Source organism: Canis lupus, chromosome 31 (assembly GCF_003254725.2).
Source record: "Canis lupus dingo isolate Sandy chromosome 31, ASM325472v2, whole genome shotgun sequence".
Classification (NCBI taxonomy): domain Eukaryota; kingdom Metazoa; phylum Chordata; class Mammalia; order Carnivora; family Canidae; genus Canis; species Canis lupus.
Genome location: NC_064273.1, coordinates 17,909,427 through 17,916,414, shown reverse-complemented (window position 1 = coordinate 17,916,414; position 6,988 = coordinate 17,909,427).

Genomic DNA, 6,988 nt, shown 5'->3' with positions numbered 1-6,988 from the left:
AAGTACATGAGATGACTTCATTTTTTAAAATTTATTAACACTTGTTTTGTATCCTAATGTATGGTTCTGTTATACTATTTTTTAAGAGCAGTTCTCAGCTCACAAAAAAAATGAGAAGATACATATATGTCCTGCTCCCACACATGCAGAGCCACCCCTATTATCAACAGCAGTCACCAGAGTGGTACATTTGTTCCACAAATGAATCTACAGTTACACATCATAATCAACTAAAGTCCATAGTTCACCTTAGGGCTCACTTTTGAATGTTGTACATTCTACAGAATTGGAAAAATATATAATGACATATGTCCATCATTATAGTACCATATGGAATATTTTCCATGCCCTCAAAATTCTCTGTACTCTACCTATTCAACTCTCCCTCATTCCCATAGATGGCAGTCACTGACCTGTGTATTGTCTCCATAGTTTTGACATTTCCAAAATGTCATATTGTTGGAATCCTGCACTATGTAGCCTTCTTAGATTAGTTATTTTCACTGAGTAATATGATTTTTAGTTTCCTCCATCTATTTTATTCTCATGGCTTGATAGTTTATTTACTTTTGATGCTAAATAATATTCCATTGTCTGGATATGCCACAGTTTATCCATTCGCCTGTGAAAAAACATCTTGGTTGCTTCCCAGTTTTGTCATTTATGAATAAAGTCACCAAATAAACATAGATGTTTAGAGGTCTTTGTGCAGGTTTTTGTGCAAACATGTTTTCAACTTCTTTGAGTAAATACCTTGAAGCAGAGTTGTTGGATCATATGGTAAGAGCATGTTTAGTATTGTAAGAAAACACTAAACTGTCTTCCAAAATGATTGTACAATTTTGCATTCTTATCAGTAATATATGAGAATTCTTCTTGCTCCACATCCTTACCAGTGTTCAATTTTATCAGTATCCTAGATTTGTGGCCATTATAGGTATGTAGTAATATTGTATTATTGTTTTGATTTGCATTTTCCTCACATTATATGATGTGGAGCATCTCTTCATATGCTTATTAGCTATCTATATATCTTCTTTGGTGAGATATGTGTTAGTCTTTAGTCCATTTTTTAATGAAGTTGTTTGTTTTCTTATTGTTGAATTTTAAGAGTTTTCTGTATATTTTGAATAACAGTCCATTATCAGATGTGTATTTTGCAAATATTTTCTCCTAGTCTGTGTCTTCTTTTTTTCATTTTTTTCCATTCTTCTTTTCTTTCTTCTTTCTTTCTTTCTTTCTTTCTTTCTTTCTTTCTTTCTTTCTTCTTTTCTTTCTTCTTTCTTTCTTTCTTTCTTTCTTTCTTTCTTTCTTTCTTCTTTCTTTCTTTCTTTCTTTCTTTCTTTCTTTCTTTCTTTCTTTCTTTCTTTCTTTCAGAGACAGAAAGCACATGTGAGTAGGAAGAGGGGGAGAAGGAAAGAATTCTTGAGAAGATTCCCCATTGAGCATGGAGCCTAATGTGAGGCTCAATCCCACAACCCGTGAAATCATCATGACTTGAACCAAAACCAAGAATTGGGTGCTTAACCAACTGAGCCATGAAGGTGCTCCTGTGGCATCTCTTCTTATTCTCTTGACATTGTCTTTCACAAAGCAGAAGTATTTAATTAAGTCCAGCTTATAAATTATTTCTTTCATGAATCATGTCTTTGGTGTCATATGTAAAACGTCTTGCCATTACCAAGGTCATCTAAATTTCTCTTCTGTTATCTTCTAGGAGTTTTATAGTTGTGTATTTAACATTTAGGTCTATGACCATTCATTCATTCGTTCATTCATCCATTCACTCATTCATTCTTAATGAACTGACAAAAGTAACTTATTTTACTTCTTTTTTTTCACCTTGAGTTTTAAGCAATGGTGCTCTATTCACAATAATCACTGTTAAATATAATTTTTAAGCTACACATCCTATTCACTTTAATTAAAACTTAATTTTCTATCATAGATATATTAAAATATCTCCATAGGAACACCTGGGTGGCTCAGCGGTTTAGTGCCTACCTTCAGCCTAGGGTGTGATCCTGGAGTCCCAGGATTGAGTCCCACGTCGGGCTCCCTGCATGGAGCCTGCTTCTCCCTCTGCCTGTGTCTCTGCCTCTCTGTGTGTGTCTCTCATTAATAAATAAATAAAATTAAAAAAAATAGAAAATCTCCAAATTACAAAATAAATATGCAATTTCATTTAGAAAGAAATTCAGTTTTCATAACTGTCAGAATAAAATGAGACTTTTTCAGATGGGATATCAAAGAAAGTGAATATAACAGCCAAATTATGATAAATCTTTATAGTATATTTCATTAATTATTCACCAAGAAATTGAGGGGCACTTGATGAATACTATTTTGATATCTTTAGTGAAAAAAATGCATGTTCTTTTTTGAAGTTACAACTTGACCTCATCAATTGTTACACAGCACAGATTTTGTTATATTTTCATCAGAGCCATAAAAATGTATGTTCCATTTTGACAAATTTGTTGAGGCATAATTAGTAAACAATAGAATGTACATGTGTATTTATGCAATATGGCCATTTTTGTCAAATGTATATAACTGTGAAAGCATCAAAACAATTAAAATAATAAATACATGTATCATCCGCACAAATTTGTCCTGTACCACTTTGAAATCTCTTCCTTCTGCTCCACTCCAGTTTCCCCACACCCAGAAAACCACTGACATTTATTTCACTATGGATTAGGTTACATTTCATAAAATTTGTTTTGTTTTTGTTTCTTCTTTCTTTCTGTAGTAAATGGAATCATAAAATCTGTTCTTGTTTCCGGTTTTTTCACTCAAATTAATACTTTTGAGAATAGTGTACATTGTGGCAATAGTTAACTTCTTTTTTAAACTCAGATATAAAGGACATATTGTGTAGGTATATAATATCTTAACTAGATATACTATGTATAATACAGTATGGTTGACTATAACCACAATGCTGTGCATTAGATCTCCAGAACTTACTCATCTTCTGACTGCAAATTTATACCCATTAACAATATTTTCCCAATTTCTTCGTTTTGTCTCTAGCTCTTCGTAACCACCATTATACTCTTCTTTTACAAGGTATGGTTTTTGAGATTCCACATATAATTGATATCATACAGTATTTGACTTTCTCTACCTGATTTATCTCACTTAGCATAGTGCCCCCAAGGTCCATGATGTTGTCACAAGTAACAGAATGTTCTTTCTTATGCTGAATAAGAAATACATATATATTATGTATACTATATACATATATTTAAACTATATATCATATATTCTTTGTCCATTCTTTGTCATCATCCAATTGATGAGTGCTTAAGTAATTTCCATATTTTGGATCATACAACTCAATAAAAAGCAAACAATCTGATTAAAAAATGGGTAGAGGAACTGGATAGACATTTCTCCAAAAAAGATACACAAAGAGCCAATAGGTACATGAAAAGATGTTCAACATCACTAATCATCAGGGAAATGTAAGTCAAAACTACAATGAGATATCACCTCATACCTGTTAGAATGACTATCATCAAAAAGACAAGAGATAACAAATGTTGACAAGGAGTAAAGAAAAGGGAACCTTTGTGCACTATTAGAATGTAAATTGATACAGCCCCTAAAGGTTCCTCAAGAAATGAAAATTTGGACTACTATGTGATCCAACAATTCCACTTCTGGGTACATATCCCAAGGAAATAAAAACATAGTATCCAGAAGATATCAGCACTACATGTTTATTGCAGTATTATTCATATAGCTTACTTTTTTTATTGGTAGTTAGTATTGTCTTAATATAAGACAAAGTAGATTTCAGAGCAAAGAATTTTATGAGGGATAAGTAAGATCTTTTTACAATGATAAAGGAACCAATTCGTCAGGAAGACATAACAATTCTAAATATTTCTATATGTAATAATGAGCTTCAAAACAAAAGTAGAAAAAACTGTAGAACTGCACAGAGAAAAAGACAAATTCATGACTAGAGATGCAGATTTTAACACCATTCTGTGAATAATGGATAGAATTAGGAGACAGAAAATCAGTAAGGATACAGAACCCTTACATAGCATTATCAACCAAATTGATATAATTGATATTCATAGAATACTCCACAAAAATGCAGAAGCAAACACATTCTTTTCAAGTTTAGATGGAATGTTTGCAAAGATAGATGATGCTCTGTGTTATATAATAAGTCTCAATAAATTTAAAAGTAGTCAAGTCATAACAAAGTGTGTTCTCTGAACATAATTTGATTTTTCATTTACCTATTATGTACAATTGAAAATCACAATTATTGCTCAATTTATAAAGTATGGGATAGTTTAAAATCTGAATAAATTATAAAATAACTAATGTAAAATCCCCAATAAATATGATTTTTAGAATATGTTTTTAAGTCACGACCTATGAATAATTTCTTGTCAACATGAGATAGAACAAAGACTAAACAACAACAACAAAACATAGCCAGTTCTCTCCTTTCATTTACTGAATTTTATTTTATTTTATTTTTTATTTATTTTATTTTTTTAATTGGAGTTCATTTGCCAACATATATCATATCACCCAGTGCTCACACCGTCAAGTCAATTACTGAATTTTAAATATTACTGATTATTTTGGGCAGCCCGGGTGGCTCAGCGGTTGAGCGCCACCTGCAGCCCAGGGCCTGATCCTAGAGACCCGGGATAGAGTTCAACGTCAGGCTCCCTGCATGGAGCCTGCTTCTCCCTCTGCCTGTGTCTCTGCTTCTCTCTCTCTCTCTCTCTCTGTTTCTCATGAATAAATAAATAAATAAATAAAATCTTTTGAAAAATAAATATTACTGATTATTTTAAAGTAATCAATGTTTTTTCAAACATTCTTAGACTGCAGAGTTTGACTCTCAACATTTCTTATCACTCTGGAGTAAAAATAAGGTAGGTGATTATTCACATAATTTTATTTGAGGTTGATAATTTTTTCTTTGAATTTTAAATAACCGGGCTTTAACGTATGTTCTATAATATCGGTCCTTATATTTTTAAGCTGTACATGTTTTATTTCTTACACTTAAATATATCACCAAAGAGTATATTTTGAAGTTATGTAGCTGATTCTATTAACATTGCTTTGTTGTCAAATCCAATATATATATGGAGAGCATAACTGAAGATCTTGAGTTTAAACCAGATATATTCTGAGATTAATTTTAAATTCATCATTAATATATGTTGTCTCTTGATATGTGATGCTTAGTGGAAAAAATCAGAATAGATTGACCTGAATTTGAATCTTGTTTCTGCTACTTCCCAGATATATAAATCCAAGAAAAAACATTTCATCTTTTTGCTGATCAGAATTTCAGTTATAAAGATAATGGGAATTAACAAGGAGGTGTCTAGTGCCTGTATACACTCTATTATTTCATTCTATTCTATGATTTTCTTTCTGAGTGTAAAACCTCTTTTTATCTATTGCAAATTTAATATTTTGAGCCATTTCACTGCTTAGTAGGATATGTTTTATTTGTCGCTGCTAATCCATCATGTGTCTTGATGAAACCCTCTCTCACAGTGACTGAGTAGGCACAACATTTGGAAGCTGTTGTCATATTAACAAGAGTAATGCAAACAGACGGTTGATAAATAATTGCACACTGGAATTTGTGCTCCTGAAAACTCTCTTTTGAAAGCCATTCACCATACTCTAAAGATCTTTGTACTGGACTACAGAATGATTTGGGGCCCTGTGGAGAAAGATCTAGAGGATGAGAGATAATTTTCCACATTCTAGTTTCCCCTGAGGGTCCAGCTGAATGTGGTTGTGTTACTGACCTTAGCACATCAGTAGGGGAAAAAAAAATCACATCAAATTGTGCAAAGTCAACACAAAAGAATCATAATATAATAGTGTTGTTGTTTTACCATTATATTTGATAATAGTTTATAATGTAGATTGGTAAGCAGAGCAATAACCCCCAAAGCCTGTCGGGGTCCTAATCCCTAAAACCTGCAAATATCTTGCCTTACATGTGAGGGGAAAAAAAGCTTTGTGTATTTGATTAAGTTAGGAGCTATGAGAAGAAAGAGATTACATTGGATTATCCAGTTGTACTCGATATGATCACAGGCTTCTTAATAAGAAATAGGGAGGCAGGCAGTAGGAGTCAGAGAAGGCTTGCTGACAAAAACAGAGGCCTGAGTAGTACCATTGCAGATGGAAGGGTACTAAGAGTCAAGGAATGTGGGCAGTGTTCATGTTATCAACTGAATATTTGTATCCCCCTCAAATTTTTGTGTTGCAACTGTAATCTCCAATGTGATGGTATTTAGAGGTGAAGTTTATGGGAGATAATTAAGGTTAGGTTAGGTCATGAGAGTCAGGCCTTCATGGTGAAGTTAATGCCCTCATAAAAAGAAAATTATAAAATGAGACTTCCCCTTGCTCTTTCTCTCTCTCCTCTTCTCCCTCTCTGTCTTCCTCTTTCCCTTCCTTCTCCCCTTCTTCTTTTACTGTCTGAATACACACACCAGGAAAAGGCTATGTGAGAACATAATCAGAAAGAAGGCCTTCACCAAATCCCCCACCCCCATGCTCACACCCTAATTTCAGACTTCCCATCTCCATAACTGTAAAAAATAAATGTTTTTTTGTTTAAGCCACCAATACTATGGTAACTTGTTATAGCAGCTTGAACTGACTAAGGAATTCTAGAAGCCTTCAGACTAATACAATCCTTCTGGCGTCTTGATATTAGCCCTGTGAAGCCCATATCAGAGTCTCACCTCTACAAATATGAAATAATACACTTGCAGGCAGTGTTTTTTTTTTTCTTTTCTTTTTTAGATTTGTTATTTGAGAAAGAGAAAGACATAGAGAGGGATAGAGAGAGCATGAGTGGGAGGGAGAGGGATAGGGAGGGAAAGTCTCAAACAGACTCCTTACTGAGCATGGAGCCCAAGGTGGAGCTTGATCCCAGAACCTATGAGATGATGACCTGAACGTA